Source organism: Prinia subflava, chromosome 19, assembly GCF_021018805.1.
Source record: "Prinia subflava isolate CZ2003 ecotype Zambia chromosome 19, Cam_Psub_1.2, whole genome shotgun sequence".
Lineage (NCBI taxonomy): Eukaryota > Metazoa > Chordata > Aves > Passeriformes > Cisticolidae > Prinia > Prinia subflava.
In genome coordinates, this window is record NC_086265.1 from 6,457,339 (window position 1) to 6,477,201 (window position 19,863).

Consider the following 19,863-nt stretch of genomic DNA (forward strand, 5'->3'; position numbering starts at 1 on the left):
CAGAGGATGCTCATTATGTTGCAGAGACTGAGGATGTACAGCACTTAAAACATAGGGATTTGAATATTTTGATGTCAGGAGTATTGTAAGTCAAAGAGAGTGCTGAGAACTGTGGGCTTGAGTGAGAGATGGAGGTGATAAGAGTAGAAGAAATGAGAAGAATAAACTGTATGGAAAATCTGGGGGATGAAATTATCACTGTTGTTTCCGCTGTGTTGACCTTGAAAGGGTATCCACAAGCCCACAGGAAAAATCATAGTTCAGGCAGCAGGAGATATGGATGCAATAATGAAGAGAGGTCTAGGAGTTGCTCTAGCAGGAATGGTCACTCTGTGTGTGTGTGTGTGTGTGTGTGTTTGTGTATGAGATTACCCAGCAGAAAGAAAAGCCCCCTCCAGCACTATTGCTGGAGGCTTCTCTTCCTCTGCTCATGACATTTTATCTGGCAGTGGAAAAAGTGGGTTCCATCTGATTTGTTTCTGTGAGGCTGGGAGTTCAGTTCCCGTGTCAGGTAATCTGTTATTTGCTATTTTAGAAGCCTGCCCAGGTCCCCAAACTGGTTTTGTCCATCATTCGATTGTCCTTTTCTCTGAGAATTAAACTTGGTACTTTTCCAGAAATTGAGATTTGTACTGATTGCAGCAGAAGGGAAGGATCAAACATGGAATTGAACCGGGGGCTTTCACATGGCAGTATTTGCACTTCTGTTAGCATTACACTTCAGTCTATGACAGTTTTCAGCTGTGGCTAATAATGAGAAATCTCTGTTTGCCAGTTACTTCCCAGCTGGGTTCTCAGACAGAACTGAAGTGGTTTTTACCATAGGATGCTCTGGCTTAAGGACAGCAGTGCTGAATGTCCTTGTGGAAGTGTGGCTGGGCTGGGCTGCAGGCTCAGCATCATGCAGTAGTATTGCATAGATGCATGTGCATGCACATACATGCACAGAATCAGTGCTTCTGCTAAGGTTTATTTCTCACAGGCACAAAACCCAGTGATACAGAGTGAAAACTAATGAGAAAGCTCTCTCCCGTATAGTAATAACTGGGTAAAGACTGTTAGTTCTTCTAATGGAAGAAAGCCTCTGTTTTACAGACAATCTGCATGTTGTTATTAAAAACAGATCTGCTTTTTAAACAATATCAAAATATTGAATTTAAAATAACCTTGTAGCCCTTGAAAGATTCGGGTGCTATAAACAGGCAAATGTAATGTTGTTGCCAGTACAGGAAGACAAAAATTCACAAGTCAGTGATTTTATTTCGTCTTTCTCCATGAATAGATTTACCAGAAAAATAGCATCCTTTAAGCCCACTGCATACCCAGTTTACTCAGTTGCTCTTTGGGAAATGCCAGATGGGGGAGAGACTTGGCATGCCCTGGGCTTCCATCGTTCCACCCACCATGTGCGTGGAGCAGACACAAAGGTTCCCACTGAGACTTGAGGCAGTTGAGTTAAGCCCTGCAAGTCTTTCCAAGTTGTGCTTCTCAGCTACAGCTCTGGTAAATATTATTAGTAATAATAGCCCTTCTTGACCTTTATATTTAAATAAAGCAAGAATGCAGTTCAAAAAAAATTAAACAGAGTCAAAGCTTCAGCACCGATGTGCTCCCCTCCTACTGAGATTTTGTGTTTTTCTCTTATCCAGACAAAACCTCAAATTTTAAGTACATTAGTCTGAATATAAGAAGCTGAGTCATCACAGTCTGTGGTGGCCATATTCATTCTTGAAAATGTAGAAAAGAGGTTTCAGAGCAAACAATAAGAAGAGCCTTCTAGTTCTCTAAAAAAAATATCCATCATTAACTCACATAAAAGGCTTGAAGAGATCTTATGGAGAGCTCTTGGGCACAACAGGATAATACCAGTTCTGTAGCTGGCAGTCAGCATGTCCCTGGCTCTCTGCTTTCTCCATTGTTTAACATCTGCCTGCTCCAGTTCCCCATCCAGGAGCATTTTCTTATCTTACCAGGGATTGCGAAGAAACTTTTAAGATGTGAGGCCACAGAGGAGAGAGCAGTTGTGTACAGCTGTGTGCCCACATCAAGAAACACCATTATAAATAACATTATAAGGCAGTCTGGGCTCCAAAGGGCTACCTGTGCAATGGCAGTAACTGCTTGGAAGGTGATCAGATGGAACATAACAGAGTAGGCAGGTGATAGGAATTGGCAACTGAGTTAGGCAATTCAATTAATTAAATCGAATGATATAATTAACCGTAAAGATGCCAAGGAGATGAGAACTCTGCAGGGTGCATGCTCCAATAGCCACAATTGCAGGCCCTCATTTGGCTTGCAGAGTTTCTCCTTCCTGTGTTCCAAAATCATTTGCCAGGTTAAGTAATACAGAAGGGCATGGTGTGCAGTACTGTGTCTGCTGGGCAGGAATAAAGGATACAGCTCAAGTGGGCTCTGTTCCTGCCCTGGCTGCACCTGGGTGGGAAATGAGCCTTCCTCTGCTCTGCCCACCCTTGATGCTCAAAGCACATTATCTGCAAACATGATACTTTTCCCTCATCAGGAAATTCAAGTTAGAATCACTTCTGATTCTGTATTAATCATTATTAGTTTCTCTGTGTGTACTGTAAAGATTGTGTAATTCCAGTTAATACTTCCTATTTTTAAACATTTCCTGATGGTCTTTAATACCGAGTTCTACCCAGCTGCATTTTTCTTGAGAAGGAAAATGTTCTCCTTAGCAGATGGCTCAAATTGGCTTTGTAGTATCTGAAAGCTTCACTTGATTCCTTTTATGGCTCTTGGTCTTTCAAAGTTTCTGCATTTTGATGAGTTTCCTCTAATTTTTTTGATACCTGTATGACTGTCTGAGGAATGTGATTCCTCATTTCAGTCAGAGCTGTGCGTAAGTTCAAAACAGAGCAGAGGCTTGAATGAAGCTTTTGTGACTTCTTGTCTGCTTAAGGTGAACTCTGCAGGTTGTGCTCTGGGGCAGCACAGCTCCCATCAGCTCTGTGTCTGGAGTGTCAGCAGCAGCAGGAGTTCTGGACCATACCCACTGATGCCCAGCCTTCCACTCTCCAATGGTCGGACTGAAATATCTCAAACATGCATAACAGGTTCAGTTTCCAAGGTTTCCAAGCCTTTCCTTGGCCTTTGCCACACCTGTGTCAAAACTACTTGGAGATCTTTGCCTAAATCTTTGGCAGCAGCTGACTTAATTTGTGGTTTACTACTCCTGACAGTTTATTGGGGAAGCAAAGCGTGCCTTCATCTCCAATAATAAACAGCCCACCCGCCGACACTTTGACAGACTTAATGGTTTTTTTATACAAAAATGGACAGACTTAATGTTTCAACTGTAGCGATCATCTGTCCTGATCTCCTTAATGAAATTAGATTAAGTGCACCTGGGAAAATGCTGAGACGGCACATTGCCTTCATCACCTTCCTTAATTTAAAACCAATTTGCGGGGAAAATATCCTCTGAAGCTGAGGGAGGCAGAGAGAAGGGGGAGGGAAGGGGATTTTAAAATCTATCTGGATAGCTACTGGCAGTTTTAATTCCTTTCCCTGCTGGCAATGTGAAATATTAACAGCCGTAAGAACTGGGAGTTTAAAGACTTACTAACCTTTTTGCCTTTCTTGGGGGAAACAAAACAAAATCTTTGCCATCAGGATCACATATAGGAACAAAGTCCAGGATATGCTGGGCCTCAGAGTTGGGGCTGGGTAGGGAAGAGAGAAATGGCTGAAATATTAAAGTGTCTTCTTCCAAGAGCTAGACCATTTTTCCTAAAATATATTATAAATTCTAGGTGTTCGTGGTGCTCACTCTCTGCTTTTACCTTGATAATGATTTAGTTATGCCAAAAAACAGTAATTTGCCTGCATAGCTATGAAATCAGCTGCAATATGTGCAATATAATATGACCTGAAAATGACTGTGAATGTTCCTTTGGCTCCTTCTGAGGAGAGCAAGAAACATGTCTTTTTAATTAAAAATAAAACATTGCAAAGAATAACAATAACTTTTTTTTTTTTCCATGAAGGATGATTCCTGTTCTCTCACTGACTCCACTGATTGGAAACATGCTAAGAGTTAGCTCAAGGTCTTCCAGTGCTGAGGTGGTCAGAGAGCACAGTAGTGTGTGATAGGCTGGAAAATCTCTTCATAGCAGAATTTTAAATGCTTACAGCCTTTCTTATGTGGACTGTTACAGTCCAAGCTCAGCAATGCAGTTGATTTATCCATCTCCTGGCTCCGATTTCAGTGTTGCAGGAAAAGGAAAATTCACACTAGAGATGGGCATTTTCTGCTGCTTGAAGATGATTTTCTTTATTTGCTCAGAATTGGCTTTGTTCTCTGTGAAATCTTTCATAGCCCAGGTTGGGCAGGGATGCCCACCTTGTGTCTGGCCACTCTCAGGATCACTGTGAACCCACACTGAAAAGGGGAGTCCTGTGTAACCCAGAGCTCTAGAAATGCCTGGGAACAGGGAAACAGGCTGGGGTTTTGTTGAGGTCATTGATGCAGCCACTGCTGTTCCTCCAGCTGCTACTGATCACCCCTCAGGACCTCAGTCATGGTGACCTATGAAGAAGAAGTCACTCAGAACAACCATGTTGAAAGTCTCAGCTAAATTATAATAATTAGTGAAGGTGGGCCCCATTTTCAAAAGTGCTCTCACCCTAATCAGAGTCAGCAGTGTCCATGGATGCTCCGTGCATCCCAAAATCTGTTCAGCCATCTTCATCCACTTGACTGGTCTGTCAGTGGGACTCCTTATGCAAGGAGGAGTTTGTATGAGTAGCCCAATTGCTGTCAATGAATAATTTAAATGATTTAAGCCTCAGACGTGCTTCTTAATAATGAGGGAAATCAGCCCCATATGTCCTTGTCCATAAATACCAGAAGATGGGGACAAGTCACTTTTAAATGGGATTCATTTATTTTTAAATGGAATCATGATAAGTGTTTTAAAGGTAATCAAGCATGTGTCGCTATCCTGAATATTATAAATATAAAAGAACATTAGCCTAAAATTGAAGGGGATGCCATTCATATATAAACTCAATTAAGGTATCATGCAAGGATAAAAGCATAGAGTAACCTTTGGTAACCAGCAAAGATTTTAAGGTGTCTGTTCTTTTAATTAATTGCCACAAAGGTGGCTGAAGTGACCAACATGTGTTATACATGTCACTATATATTATGGACACTCAGATCTCAGTTACTGAGTGACTGCAGCCGTTTTCACCCCGTTTAAATTTGTAGATAACCTCACCCTGCCTGCAGAAGGTGAAGCTGAAGGAAGTAAGGTTTTTTGTACTGTGATTATTGAGCTTGTTCCCATAAAACAACATACATCCTACCAAAAAAGTCTCCTTCCTATCCTCGTATTTTTAGTCTCCTTTTTTTTTTTTTTGTGAACATGAGTTTCTTGTCCTTTTCCCATCTCTCAGTTTTTGTCTGACAGCATCAGTGGCACCTCCTCTGCTCTGCCAGTGCTGTTGGCCCTGGGCTGTGAGATGCCAATCTCTTGCTGGTGGTTTTCTCCATGAGACAGGCTGCCTTCAAGCCCCAATCTGTGGCTCTTCCCCACAGAACCTAACAAATATTATATATAGGATGGTATGCAGTTAGGGATTGTTTGTGTTTACAGCAAGTGTTACATTTTGGGATGCATAAGGCAGAGAATCCATATTGAGACACAGGGAAGGGGAGAAGTATGCCTGCCAGTTATTTTTAGTAGCACTGTAAAGTCAATTAGAACTAAAGCAGATGTGTATTAGGAGTTAATTCATATTAAGAATAGCACTGCACTAGCTACCACTTTCATCTGGAAGCAGGTGCAAGTCAGTCTGTGCTACTTGCTTTTAATGTGATCTAGTGCAAAAAAAATTTAAAGGGATCTTTTTAAGCCATCCTATTAGCTTCAAAAGTTATTATATCCCACCTTCTTAATCTGTGTGATCACTGGTGTTGAATTGATTAGTCAGTGCTGCCAGTTTGCATTGCCATGGATGTAAAGGAGGTAGGAGGAAGGACAGTTCTTGCCTGGGCAATCTTACAGTTTCCAGGTACTTGGCTGTTCAGCTGGTGGATGTATTTGGTACAGTAGCAGTGCTTGAAAACATGTGAAACAGGCCTGTAAGCTCTAGTGATCGTTAAATCCATTTAGTTTTATAATTTCAAACTTTCTTCTCCTTCCTTACCCTGTCTCCCTTTTGCCTTCCCTCTGCCTTGTGGTTGTCTTTCAAGTTAATGCTGTCCAAGGCAGATAAACAGTGCAAAAAGGTTGAATGGAGGTAGCAAAGGTGATGTTGTTACCTCTCAAAGTAGTTACTTTTCTTCCCTCTATTCAGCAGAATGACTGAGCAATGCTAATCGTGTACCCAAGTCTCCTCTGCATCTCTTTAAATACTTGAAGGGCTGTGAGGCAGTGGATTAAGCCTGTGCCCTGGTGCCCTGCTAAACCCAGATCTGGGTTTTTGCTCACTCCCAAACACACGAAGCCCACGGGGATGGTGTTTGGAGCTGGGGCTGTGCAGCACAAGAGCCCATTTCTTGTGGCTGAGTGCTGAAACTCGCTGTTCTCTGACCTTCAGATGTGGCTGTGTCTCAGGCTTGTACCTTAGGCAAAATTCCCATTCATCGTGCCATTGTAAAGAGCAAACATTGGGGGGGCAGAATAACTCTGCGGCGAGAGCTGGATAATGTAGTTCAAGTCCATGGCCTAATTCCTCTGATGATGTTGTTTAAAACATTATTTTCTCATTACCCTTTGTGAGCTGAGCTTCAGAGCTCTCCATTAAAAATAACAGCAGTGACTTGAATTAATTGGTTAGAAAACATTTCTTCTCTCAGCCGTGTTCCACAACAAAACCTGAGGAAGCCAAGAAAAATGCTGGCCCGGATTTGGAAGAAGTTTTGTTTAGAGGCCTGAAGCCTACAAGTTGCTCTGCAGACAAACACACACATCCGTGGGTCTGTTGTAACTGCCTGGGCTCTACAGGAAAAGAAGCCAGGCTCAAAAACAGTTGCTTGCCAGATTCTGATTTATTTGACAGCCTCCATAATAAAGTAACTATTTGTCTAACTCTCCCTGATTAGTCTGAAGAGGTTCTGCCAATCTGAAGAGGATTGACTAGTCAGGAAACCGCTGGTATTTTGGCCTTCTTTTTTTTTTTTTTTTTTTTTTTTTCCCTTTTTTTTTTTTTTCTTTAAGGGCTGTGATATTATTTGCAATAATTTCTCCTTTATTAAGTTTGGCGTTTCAAAATTTTTCACTGCTGCAATGTGAACATTTTCCACATCAACAATAAGTCTATTACGGAGAAATTTACAAAAACAAAATGACTTCATATTGCTTGCAGATGTATTCTGTAAAAGTAATTGTTTTTCACTAAATTTTAATGTTTCTAGGCCTTTGTAAACATAATGCCTAAATACTTTTATTCAATAAACGAGACCCATTCAGTAATTGCTTGCACATTTGAAGTCCAGTAAATAAGGAGCAGATTTCAACCAAAATCTGTGTATCATTTAAGCTGCTTAGGTCACAGCCCTAGGGCAGAAAAGAACTGGTGAGAAACTTGTGTTTTCAGAAGTGGAGAACTGTGACTTTAGAAACCAAGACAAATAAGCCCCATTTCTCTTTAATTAGTGGATTCCTGCTTTCTTTATTCTTCGTTCAGTAAGGCTGGGAATTCAAAGGAGGCTGGAGATGTTAAGCATTCTGTTCTCTGGATTTTCTTTATAGTCTGGGGATACCAAAGTCCTTGAGGCTCCGTTGGAAATCCCATCACACAAACCCATATTTCTTTCCTTGAATGCATTGTTCTCAGGTTGGAAGCACCATTGTGCATCGCCAGAGAACATACACACATGTGGAATGGAAGTTGTGGCTGATGTCACTAACTGTGCCCCTCGGTTTTATGTGTATTAGGTTTAGTATGCACTAGTTTTTAAAAGCCAGAAGTATGGGAGACCTCTTTGAAGCTAGGAGTACCTCTAGGAAGCATATTGTTGTCTTAAATTTGGGCAAAATGTCAAAACTTAAAACAAAAAAGGCAGTGCATGAATAACTGGCCATGGCTTGTCATGCAAGAAAAATAACTTACAGAGCAAAGTAGAATCCAGAAATAAAATTGAAATAAAACCAAAAACAAACAAATACCACATGTATTGTAATTTTTGTGTGAGACATGTTTGGTGGAGTCCTTAAATCAAACAGCTTACAGACTGCATTGATGAGCTCTCATCATGCCTGAGGAAAGTAATACCCAGTGAAGTATTTTCTGTGGTGGTTTGTTTTCCTCTACAGATATTTTACAAGACACAGGGACCTTTTAATGGAATCAAGGAGGGAAAAGGTGGGCTAAAAGACAATGTGTAGTTTTTCCTTGGACCTTGTTACCTTCTGTTCTCCAGACACTGTATTCTCATGGGTGAACCTCTGCCCTGTTCAGAGGCAGCAATAAAAACCTGTTTCATTTAAGTGTTACCAAGATTTCAGCTAGTATCAGCAAGAATGCACCTCACTGTCCCTTAGGCCACCATGGTCTTTTAACGGAGTGCACAGTGGCAGAGCTGGCTTTTCTCTGGATGAGGGTGTGTGCAGGAAATGAGCAGTCATCTCTTATGGCACTGGAGATGTGGGGTGCAGCAGGTCACACTGACCCCGTTCCAGGTGACAAGTCATGGACAAGCAGAGCCTTTGAGAAAAACTGGCTTTGTGCATAGCAGTCCTTCGTCTTTTGCTCGTGTGTATGACAGGGTGTTTCCCTGCCATCACAGGTCCTCCCCAGCCAGCTCAGTCCATGTCTCAGTCCCTCTCCTTTCCCCCCTCCTATCCAAAGAACAACAACCCTAAAACCCCACAAAGCTCTGCAGCTGTTTTCACACGTAATTAAATTGTCCTGGGTAATCCTTGCCGGTGGCCTTTCCTCCAGTGCTGGGGGAATCGCACTGAAGCCACCACTGGGGTTTGATTCCTGGGATTCCTGTCCAGATCAGCTGCTCCACAAAGGCTTCTGTGATGTTTCCAGGGCTCAGGAAAGCTTCACACAGGGGGGAGATGTTCCTTGTTCCTCACAGCAGCTGCCTCTGCCTGCATAGGGTGAAGGACACACAGAGCAGGGAGAGGAGCTTTAGACTCTGTACCTGTGGCTTGGATGTTGCTTTTGAACCCTCCCTGACAGACCTCTGGACAGGCTGCTGTGATCTATTCTGTTTAGAAACTCCCTTCCTGGTTTTGGTTTTATCATTTTCACTTGGCCAGAGGTGAGTACCTGCTCTTCTACCTGCATATCTTCCTCTCCTGTGCCTTAACCTTTGGTTCTTACTTCATCAGATATTTCATGTTAAAGGACAGTGTGAAAAACATCGAATCAAAGGGGAAAAAAGGATGTTTTGAAGTGATCCTTGAGCATCAAGAGCTGCAGTTTTCTTCTGGAGTTTGCAGAGGCTGTAGCATTTTTAAGAGCAGGAGTGAGCTGGCAAGTATTCTCTCCTTCAGGAAAGTCAGGAAAATCAGTGTAACAGACAGGGACATACCAAAGCCTTTTTTTCTCACTGGGTTATCTCTCCAGGGAATTATATATGCTGAGTATTGCCATGATACATGCTCTTTATTATGTCTCTCAGCACACAGCACCACTGCTGAAAGTGCTTCCATTCACTTGTTATCTAATCTCTGTCATCAGAGGTCAATGGATACAGCCCAAGGTCCTCCCTTGGCTTCTTTCCAAGCAAAAGCCCTGCATCCCTTGAAAAAGCCTGTTTCAAATGGAGTATGAACAGGGACTTGCCTCACACACTGGCCAGGAATCCAAGTTATTTTCCCAGGTTGTGATAGTGAGTCTTGCAGCTTTGTCACTGATTTCTGAAGACAGCTCTGTTGATGATGTTGGAAGTGATCCATGTGTTGTACCAAAGCCCCCAGGAGCTCCAGCCAAGGACCATATCCTCACTAGGACACTTCACAGAAAGGCTGTCCCCCCTGCAGAGGGCTCATGCAGCAGGGAGAAGGCAGGAGAGATTGAGCATGGGCTCTAAAGAGTTCCCCTAAGCCAACAAGGTGAGGAGTGGCTTTGTCAGACCTGGTAGCCCTAACTGCTGTCTGTGGCATTGCCATTAAGGAAACTTCTGAGGAGGGTAATGAGGCAGGTCTCGAGGTGTTAGTGGGAAGCTCCTCCCAGGTGTGAGGGGAGGCTGGAGGAAAGCGTGGTCCAAGAGGTGGGTGCAGGAGACTGGTCTCAACCTGTTCCCTCTGTGCTTGGGCGTGTAGGTGCTCTCCAGACAGCTGGAAAACGATGAGAGGAGATGCAGAGGAGGTGCAATGTTTTATGCAGTAGCTGTGTTTTGTAATAACCTCTGTTATTAAGGAACAGAAGCTTGCGTCTTAAGGAAAACACCCGGGTTGATAGGCTGTCCTGTAATTCCTGTGAAAGTCTGACTAGACATTTATGCATGAAGGAAGGTCACACCATAGTAATTGGATTACCTGATAACTAGCTGGATGTGGGCCTGTTACAGACAGGGAAGGCTTGCAGAGCACTCCCACTTCTTGAATTGCTGCTTTAGCCTGCTGGTAGGAATTGGGAGGTGTTGGGAAATGACACAATAGCAGTTTCAGGAGCGTTGCTCATGAATCACTGTCTGAGTACATCCTCTGCTCTAGTCTGTGTCATGCAGCAAGGGGGTTTTATGACTATTTTGTTTGTTCCTATGATTTATTCCTAGCATTCTTCTGAAGCTGCCAAGGCAAGGTAAAAGATGGTTGTCTCTCAGTGTGTTCTTGTAAGTCTAAAGTTCAGGGTTATTTTCTAAAGGCAAAATGAGCATGGAAAATCTTGTCCAATCTCTGCACAATTTTTTTCCTTGAAACAGCATTTGTCTCTGTCATGTGCAGCTGACTTCATTCTCTGCTAGAAGTTTCTCACTGGTAAGCTTTGCTGTCATCCTGGACACACAAATTATCCTTGTTTATTTTAGAATAGCCTCGGAGATGTTCTCTGCATTCTTCTCAAAGTCACAGAACATAGATGTCTTTTCCACCTGCCTGTAAACAGGACTAGAAGGAAAGCCAGACGTCAAGGTTATCCCACCATTTATACCATGAAGCCCTGCTTTTACATGCTTACAATCTGCCCAGACTTCGTGAATTTCTTTATTGAGAGTCTTCTTCAGACTGAATTATTTGGGTGAATTTCAGCTGAAACACTTCAGCAGAGTGAGATCTTCCACTCAGTTCTCCTGCTGCCAGCAAAGTTCTGGAGCAGAGAATATGGTAGATGGCAAAAGCACATCCGTTTACACTTGCAGCTTTTCCTGCTGGCATCCAGCAGTGTGGAAGAAGATGACAGGTGCTGCAGGGTGGAGGTGGGGGCCTGATGTGGTGTTGGGGAAGCCGAGCCTGTGAAAGGATTGCTAAGGAAATGTGGGAGCCAGATTCTGAAAACAAAACACAACTAAAGCATGTGTGCAAAGAGGTGCTAAACTGAGATTGCGTGGACAAACCCAAAGGGTTTTTTCTCCAGATTTTTTAAAAGGCTTTACTTTGCATCTTTAAACGTTTACTTTTTTCATGCCTGGTTTTATGGCACTTAAGTGAGACTATATGAAAAGCAGTGTTACATTTTGTGTGAGCCAAAGAGCCATCCTAAAGTGAGAAGCAAGAAAGTGTTTATCAAAGGCCTGTGTATGTTGTTGGTGCAAACAGATGTTCTCTATGTGGAACTTGGATAGGAGCACAAGTTTAGCAAAGCCTTCTCTCGCCTTTTGCTGCTGCTTTGAGGGGTGTATCAGCCTTCCAGAGATCAGGTTCTGCAGATGGTACAAACCATTGTTTTTTCTTAACAAGGTTTGCCAAGCTTGTCCCTGATTGTAAACCTTTATTTCCTGTAATTTAAACAAATGGTGCATTTCAGAAGTGACTCAGTTCCTTGAAATAAAGATGTATTTCTGCCAGCTGACTAAATGGAAGCCTGGTTCATCTATACTGCTGCCTTTCCCAAAGCTACTGCATGGCCCATAATGCTGCATGCAGCTCTTCTCAGCTTTTCTCTGAATACTTCCACAGCCTCTTTCATGCCAACCTGAGTCTGAAAGAGTGTTTACTAAGTTTTCAAACCATCACTATTTGAGTGGATTGGCAAAAAGCAAAGCAGTTGTTTCTAGAACAGACACTGCTTTCCAGAAGAGCAGCCATGTTTGAGATGATCTCTGGCTTTGTGTCCATACCATGTTACTCAGAAAAATTACTGCATGTCAACTAAAATGATAAAGCCAAAAGCCAATTGAAAGCATGGAGGATGCCTTTTGTGAAATTTCATTACTGAACTGATCTGTAAAGGTCTAAAGTTGTTTTGAGTTGTATAACTGTTTTAACTAATCTGCCTTGTCTTTGAACCTTTGGTTGCCTTCCTTTGCCTTTCTTTTCCATACCTCTATTTTGGGTATCATAACACTAGTCTGATGCTCAGAAAGTTCTGAGCATTACCTCTAGTTAACATTTATTCTTCCTTGTAACCTGTCTTACTTACTGCCTGATGACCCATTAGGCAATTGTTTTAATTAGGAAGTTAGCTACTAGTTTGCAGTGTCATGATTTAAAAAAAAAAAAAAAAACTAAACAAAACACTTAGCTTACTGAAAGTGTGGGTTATTTACAATACTCCTTGTAAACTTCTTGAGTGTATTTATTAAGAGTGGTGAATTTTTGTAGCTGGTGGCCTCCCTATCTTGTCCTGCAATGTCTTTGGTAAACAGGGAGAAAGAAGACAATGTTTGCTTCTGTTTGAAAAACCCCAAACAAAGCAAATTACTGTCTAGAACAGAGATTTCATCAGATACTTGTGGTCAGCCAGAGAGGTTTGCACAGGCCTCAGACACCTGCATAAGAAGAGCTGCAAAACCTGTTGATGGAATGAATGACATGCAGGGACTCCACCAAAACTCTCCTTAGATTTCAGCATAAGTGAAAACAAATGTTCTGCTGTAAATATCCCCCAGGTGAATACATTTTTTCTCTTCACAGCTTTGAAACGCGCTTCAGGCTAGAGAGGCTCCCTGGAGAGGGAATTTAGCGCTCAGAGCTAAAGGTCAGGGTCAGGTCACTCTGCTCCATTTGAAATTTGGCACCTAGGTACATATGGCAACTGCATCATCGCAGGGGCTAATTTGCCAAATCAGATTGCATCCTCTTTCATTGCTGTGTGCCAAGCTCTTATGTCAGTCTACTCCCTGCAAAGTCGAATGTCGAACATCCAAGACCTTCTTTAGCACCAGCCGCTTTCAGCAGCTGAGCTCCCTTGGAAGAAAACCAGAGCACACCTACCTGATAATAAGAACAACATTTACATGGCGGTTTTGATTTCAAAACTTTATTAAGCATCAAAGGCAAAGTTGCACTTGACCCTTGGAGGCATTTACAAGCAGCTCTCTTCCCCGCTCATGCACAAGGGCCGTGGGATGAGTGGGTGGAACTGTAGCCTCCATAGAGGTGGCTGCAGACCCTGGCTCACAGCCTCTCCTGTGAAGCCATCACCTCCCAGGAGTTCCCCAAGAGCTTATAATCAAGGCACAGATGGATAAGAGAAGGAAGCAGAGACCCTGGAGAAGGTAGATGGTGAGGATAGGGGTGTGCAAGAGCATTTGTTTGGCTGATGCAGAACCCACGATGCTCTCGGCGTTATCGCGCTTGAGTCAGAGTCAGGTTGTTACAAAGCCCCACTTGGGATGCCACGGTTATCTTTACACTACAAGTTCTAGCAGCTTAATTAGATTGGTTTGGGGTAGGAGATTGGTGAAAATTCCTGCTGCACATACAGTTATGCTGAGAAACTAGTTCTCTCCCAGTACAGCTTTGCTTTGATATGTTTTTTTACTGGGATGAGTTGCATGCAATGTTTCAGTGTTACTGGCATTAATACACATAAGTTGTTAAGAGTTTCTAAACCTGGATGTCCTTTCTTCAAGGCAGAAAAGAGGAGTCATAGAAGTAAAACAATGGAAGAACTGCAGTGAGTTTCTGCCAGTGATTACACTGAGATTTGGGACGGTTTTATTCCTGCTGCTGTACCCAGGCAGCTATAAAAGGCATCTCTGTTGTGTCAGTCATCTGGATGCTTTTGCAGAGGCTGGGGCAGGGAGGCCACAGGGGAGGGCAGAGGAAATGCTGAGATAGAGGGGGAAACTTTGGAAAACCCAGAAGGTGCTGGAGGCTTCAGCTTGCTTCAATTAGTGGAAGTCAGTGTGCACCTCCTTCCCTCACTGCCTCCCTTTGATCTTTCTTAAAGGTGTAATGCTAGGAACAGATTTAATCGTGATACAAAAAAAACGGGAAATGCAGTCTGTAGCTTTTATGATTATTCCCTCAAAAGGGCCTTGGAGATTTTAGCTTTCCTTTTCTTCTGGCCTTGGAGATAGACATGTTCATATAACCCTGCCAGTTAATCATTCCTATCAGTAACACGCCTGCTGCCAAGATCAGGCCTTTCCTGACACAGAGTCTGTGCCTAAAAATTGCCAGCTCTGAGGGGCTTGTGAGGATGGTGATTGTTTTCTCTGCAGATGGGTGTGAACAGTGGTTCTGGAGAGCACATTCCCTGCAGGATAATGGTGCACCCACCCTTTGCCCTCTGTTTCTGCTGAGCAGTCACTTGCCCTGATTTGTAGTGCTCTCCAATGCCTGTGCTCTTTTTTCCTCCCCTTTTTCAACATGAAGAAAGGTTCATGTGTTTAACCTTTCGAGGCATTGTTGTTGGTCTCTGTTCCCCCTGCCAAGAGGATGGGGATGTTTCTGAGTAATGAAGTCCAGGAGCAGGATGGGACTTTGGACCAGAAGGTTGTGTTTATCTGCTATGGCATCCTCACCACAGTCATGCAGTTGGGAGGAAAGATAATCTTGTATTTCGAGTGATTGAAGCCTCCTAACAGGAGATAAAAATACCTCTCAGAAAAATAGCTGGCTAAAATACCCATTGGTGTTATGCTGTGTCCAAAAGTCAGGGAAGAATTTTTAGCCTGTCAAGCTACTGAGAGCAAATGTGAGCCATGTTTTACCCTAATTCAGTAAAATAAAAAACAAGCCAAAATGTTTAGTAAAAATTAGTCTTTGATCTTTCCTAATGTGCAGCCTGTGTTAGTGGTCACAGCTGTCCAATTCTCTCAGCCTGTTTCTGTTCTCCCTGATGCCATTTTTACATTGGTGCAGTTTCAGTGGCGTCAGTGGAGCGGTTCCAGATTTATACCAGCAGTTTGGCAGACCCCAAATGTTTAAAAATTGTGAGTCAGGCTCCAGAAAATAATGTGATTTTTCTTAAAAATCATTATTTAGAACAACACATTGCAATGGGGGTATGTTTTGTAATTTTCTTTTGAGTGTTTCTGCTGACGGGTGCAGCAGGTTTTCTTTAACCTATCTGTGAGGTGTGGAAGATTAGTTTGCAGTTGCCAGTGAAAGCTGTGACTCCTGCTCAAGCACAGCTCTCCTTTAAACGTGTAAACCTAGAACTTCTAAAGCAGAACTTTAGTCAGATATTCTTCTTGCCCTCTGTCTGGGCAGCACTTGGAAGGAAGTCTCTTTTCTGGCCCATGCTCTGAACTCTAACATGTATATAAAATGTGGTAATTAATCCACACAATTAATAATCACAATTTTAATCAATATAACAGTCATCAGTATTTTATATTAAAATCCTGAGAGTTGTCAGAATTGCATTTCATTAAGAACAGAATGCATTGACTCACTTCTCTGCTGACTGATTTTTACCAAGCCTGGAGGCAGAAGCGTCCTACCCCGAGCAAGTTTGGTTTTAGCTTGGAACCGTGACACCAAGAACGTAGCCAAGTGCTGGAGTTCCCAGTGAGCTGATATTTTATACTCCTGGTTGGATTAGTTAAACTGCTCGGCAGGAAAGCCTGTGTGTGTGTGTGCTTGCACAGATCTAAACAAAGCTTCCTCACACACACACAGGAAGCCAGCCAGCTACTCCATTGATTGTGGGTTTGTCTTTCTGTTGCCCATGCCTGTGCCTTTTATCATTTATTTGGAAAGTTAATGAAAACAAGCTTAGTACAAGGAAAAGCACCCAGCAGTGCAGCCATCAATGCTGCAGAAGTTTCTTCTTGCCTGCTTATAATTAATGCCTCTTCCAGCAGAGAGAGACTTAATGTGGCAAAGCCAGCCAGCATATGCATCAGTCTGCTGGAACGGTGATTATTGATAATGGCTGGGAGGGAGAGCTGCCTTAGGTAGAAGGAAGACAGCATGTCTTACCTTGTGTCAAGGGAAGTGTAAAGACCATCATCTTTTGGAAAAATAATTTTAAAAAATTAATATTTCAGCTTTCACAATGACATCAGCAGCTCTCGGTGGTGCTGGCTGTGCTGTAGAGCTGTTCTGAAAGACTGAACGTGTATTCTAAGTCCAGTCTGGCGTGCTGGTGCACAAATGCCACTTGTGTTGCTTAAAAACAGTGAGCCAAATGTATTTTGGAAACAAAAGATGAACCCAGTACAGCATTTCTGGTTAGTGTAAAGCATGGGCTGAGTGAACTGGAATTAAATATGCATTGAGATTAATGAGGGAAGTTGTCGGCAAAGCAGAGGAGTGATGGATGGTGATCTCCACTGAGGTGGTCATGCAGATATCCTGGAATAAACGCTGTACAATTCTTGTGGTTCATGGCACCAGGCTTACCACAAACTCCTGCAGCTCTTGGCCTTGGCCTCTGGAGACACTGCCTCACACAGAAATGCCTTCAGCCAAGCTCAGACCAGCATTTTTCTGCTGTGGGATTTTAGAATTCCTGTGTAGATGGTGAGTTAATGACCCAGCAAATTAATTGCTTCATGAGGCTGCATTAATAATTGATGTTCTCTCACTCCTTTTCATATTATATACAAACTCTCCGTTCAGCATCTGCAACAAAACCAGGCAAAATTACAAAATTGCTTATAATCCCTAACTGAGCATGCTGCTCTGGTGGGATGGGACGAGCACTCAGGTACTGCTTTTAGTGCTGTACTGAGGAAATAAATTTTATCAACAGGATCTGAAGCTGCAGGAAAACTTGCTGCCCAAGGGGTAATGAGAGGTCACTTTTTCAGATTAGGGGTTATGCCTTTCTTATAGGAAGCTACATTTTAGTTGATACCTGCCTGGTGTCTGGAGGAAAGAGCAGTGAAAGCTCCAGTTTAAATCCACATCAGCAAGAGAACATATTTAATTGAGAGGCCTTATCTGCACAGACTATTGTTGGTTGAGTGACTTTGTTTTCTCAATACATATTTCTTATTCTTGCAGCTCTGCCTTTGAGACCCCCTGATAACAAATCACTGTGTCACTTAATTGTCTGGGACTTTCTCCTTTCTTCAGATTATTAAATGAGGTGGTTTAAACATTAAGTGCAGGAGATCACTGATGGGCCCCTGTTAAGCTACTGTACTACTGGGAGAGATAACTAGAGGTACAGAGATACGTTTTCAGGAAAAAAACAGACATTTCTAGGAGGAAGTGGATGTGCTAGTGACTGGTGTTTAACCTGGTGTGAGGTCTGATGGTCCCTGAGGCACAGCCCCGTGTTCCTCTGGCACTGCCACCATTCTGTTTGGGCAGTGAACTGCTCCAGGAAACTCAGCTAGCTGAAGAGTTGGAGGTTTGGGGTGCTTTTGTTTGGCTTCTCTTCATCTGGGACAGCTCTGAATTTCTGTGTTATTTCATGAATTCCAGTGCTGGCACTGAAGGGGAGATGGGAATGTTCAAGCAGGGAGCCCACAGTGTTTAAAGCTCCTGTGGCAGAGCATCTAGGTATCAAAGATGAAGGAAGTTTATTTCTAATCAACCAGTCTTACATTTCAATCAAAGAGTTTAAATTTATACACATAAATAATTCATGCACTTATTATGCTCCACATTCAGAATGCGGAACGCACATTAACTTGTCCTTGTCCCACTCTAACAGATATGCAAGTGTGATCATCCCTGTTTTATTAGGGGAAAATGATACCAAAGGTGAGATCTTGGTGCATTAAAATTCGTACAGACATCCCCCCCCTCCTTGCAACTAGATTTTCTCTTGAAATAACTGAGATGTCTGACTTGCTCTGAGGGTAGTAGTGGCACTTTCTAGCTCCAGTGCAATGATGGTGTCACAGAAAGGATATTAGGGTAGTTATGCAGCAGAAATAAGTGAGTGTGGCATTGCCTCAGTGCTCCCAGGAATTAATAACCCCACGGGGATGTGAATGCCATACCTGTTTTGCCATTTTTAGTCCACGGGGCAATGCCACCTCTCATCTGAAAAACAGAGATAAGTGTGATCACTAATGCTTTATGCTAAAAAGTATGTCCTTGCCTCTTATAGAAGGATAAAATTTATTATTAAGCTTCATTGTGTTCAATTTAAAAAATTTGGCTAGTTCCTGAAAGTATATTTCATACAATATACATGAGTAAGCCTTTGGCTTGGGGAAAAATGTTGTGCCTTTCCAGTTGCTGCTCAGTTTTGTGTTGTTCTAATTCATTTTCTTTGTTTGATTTTTATCTTGGCAAGATCCCGACTTGTTATTTTGCAGTTTGAGGAATTAACATTTCCTTTTGATTGAAGATATAATTTAACATTATATATAAACATTGTATTGCAGCAAGTGTCACTTGAAATGTCTAAAGTAGACTCCAAATCTGTATGAATAATGGGTGAGTGTTTCAGGTATGGAGTAGCTGTGATGGATCCATCTTTCCCTGCTATAAAGCCCCCCACATGGGAGGCTGTGCCTTCTGCACTTCAGCCTCCACGATATTAGCAGTCCCCTCACAATACACACCACAAATCACTGCTCCTGTCTCTTTTAAAAGAGCTGCCTGGGAGAGGGCACAATGTCCGTGCCTTGCTGGCCAGGCTGCAGGTGGAGCTGGAAGCCCAGCCCGATGTGGGGATTGTCTGGCACTTCCCTTGCCGGGCTGTTGACAATTGACTGTAGCTTTGCCAAACTTTAACTGTTGGAGCTGAAATTTTCCATGTCGTGTGTCTGCCTGCAGCTGATTTCCTTTTCTTTGAAAGTTCAGATAGAAAGATTTGGCTGCCTAAAAATAAATAAGGTAGGGAGAAGTAAATTGGTCATTTTTTAAGTGCTTGCAAATAGTTTGCTGAGGAACCCGCACACTTACATACTTTGAAGCAAAGATGTGAAATTTGGCCAGGACTTAGCCCTGTGGAAGACAGATGCCTTTTGCTATCTCTGCAAAAGTTGTATAAGTCCTGACAAGTCAGAATACTCTCAAAAGGATCAGTTTGCATGTTCTAAGAGTTTTAGGAAAATACAGGTAGGCTTTTGAAAGGAAAATACGATTTCCCAAGTAGTTTGCTGGATAGTCTATATATGGAGTTTCCCAAAAGACAGCCTCATAAAAACATGGCTTCCATTAGGAAAAAAATGAATGCTCGGAATTGCTTAGCAGCCAAGATCACAAGAAACCCCAAGTGTACTTAAAGGGCACCTGATAAGATCAGTGAAAAAATATCCATTACTGCCTCTAGCCTCTGGAACGTCATGTAAATCTGTCTGCACTTGCCTTTCACACTTTTAATTGAAAACATAAAGGGATGGGGGGAGCATTTGTGCAGATTAGCTAATTGATTGATTATTTACAAGGAATCAAAATTAGAGGGACAATGATGTCTTTTAGGAAAGGCGTCGAGGCAGATCATATCACTGTCAAGTTACCCGTATGCACAGTTTGACATGCACAGCACCAGCAGCATCCATTTGTACACAAATCATGCATCAGGGGGTTTCCTAGCACATTTTAAGAGAATTTAACGTGCCTTTCTCAAAAGCACAAAAGCAATGCCATAGTGCATTAAAGATGAAATATTTAACTCTGGCAG

General features: G+C 42.5%; 1 protein-coding gene across 20 annotated transcripts in view; it reads left to right on the forward strand.

The window, feature by feature from the left end:
• The window catches only part of FBRSL1 (fibrosin like 1), a 499,827-nt gene that overhangs the window by 335,970 nt on the left and 143,994 nt on the right, over positions 1-19,863 (forward strand). The gene's annotated exons all lie outside the window — the stretch shown is intronic.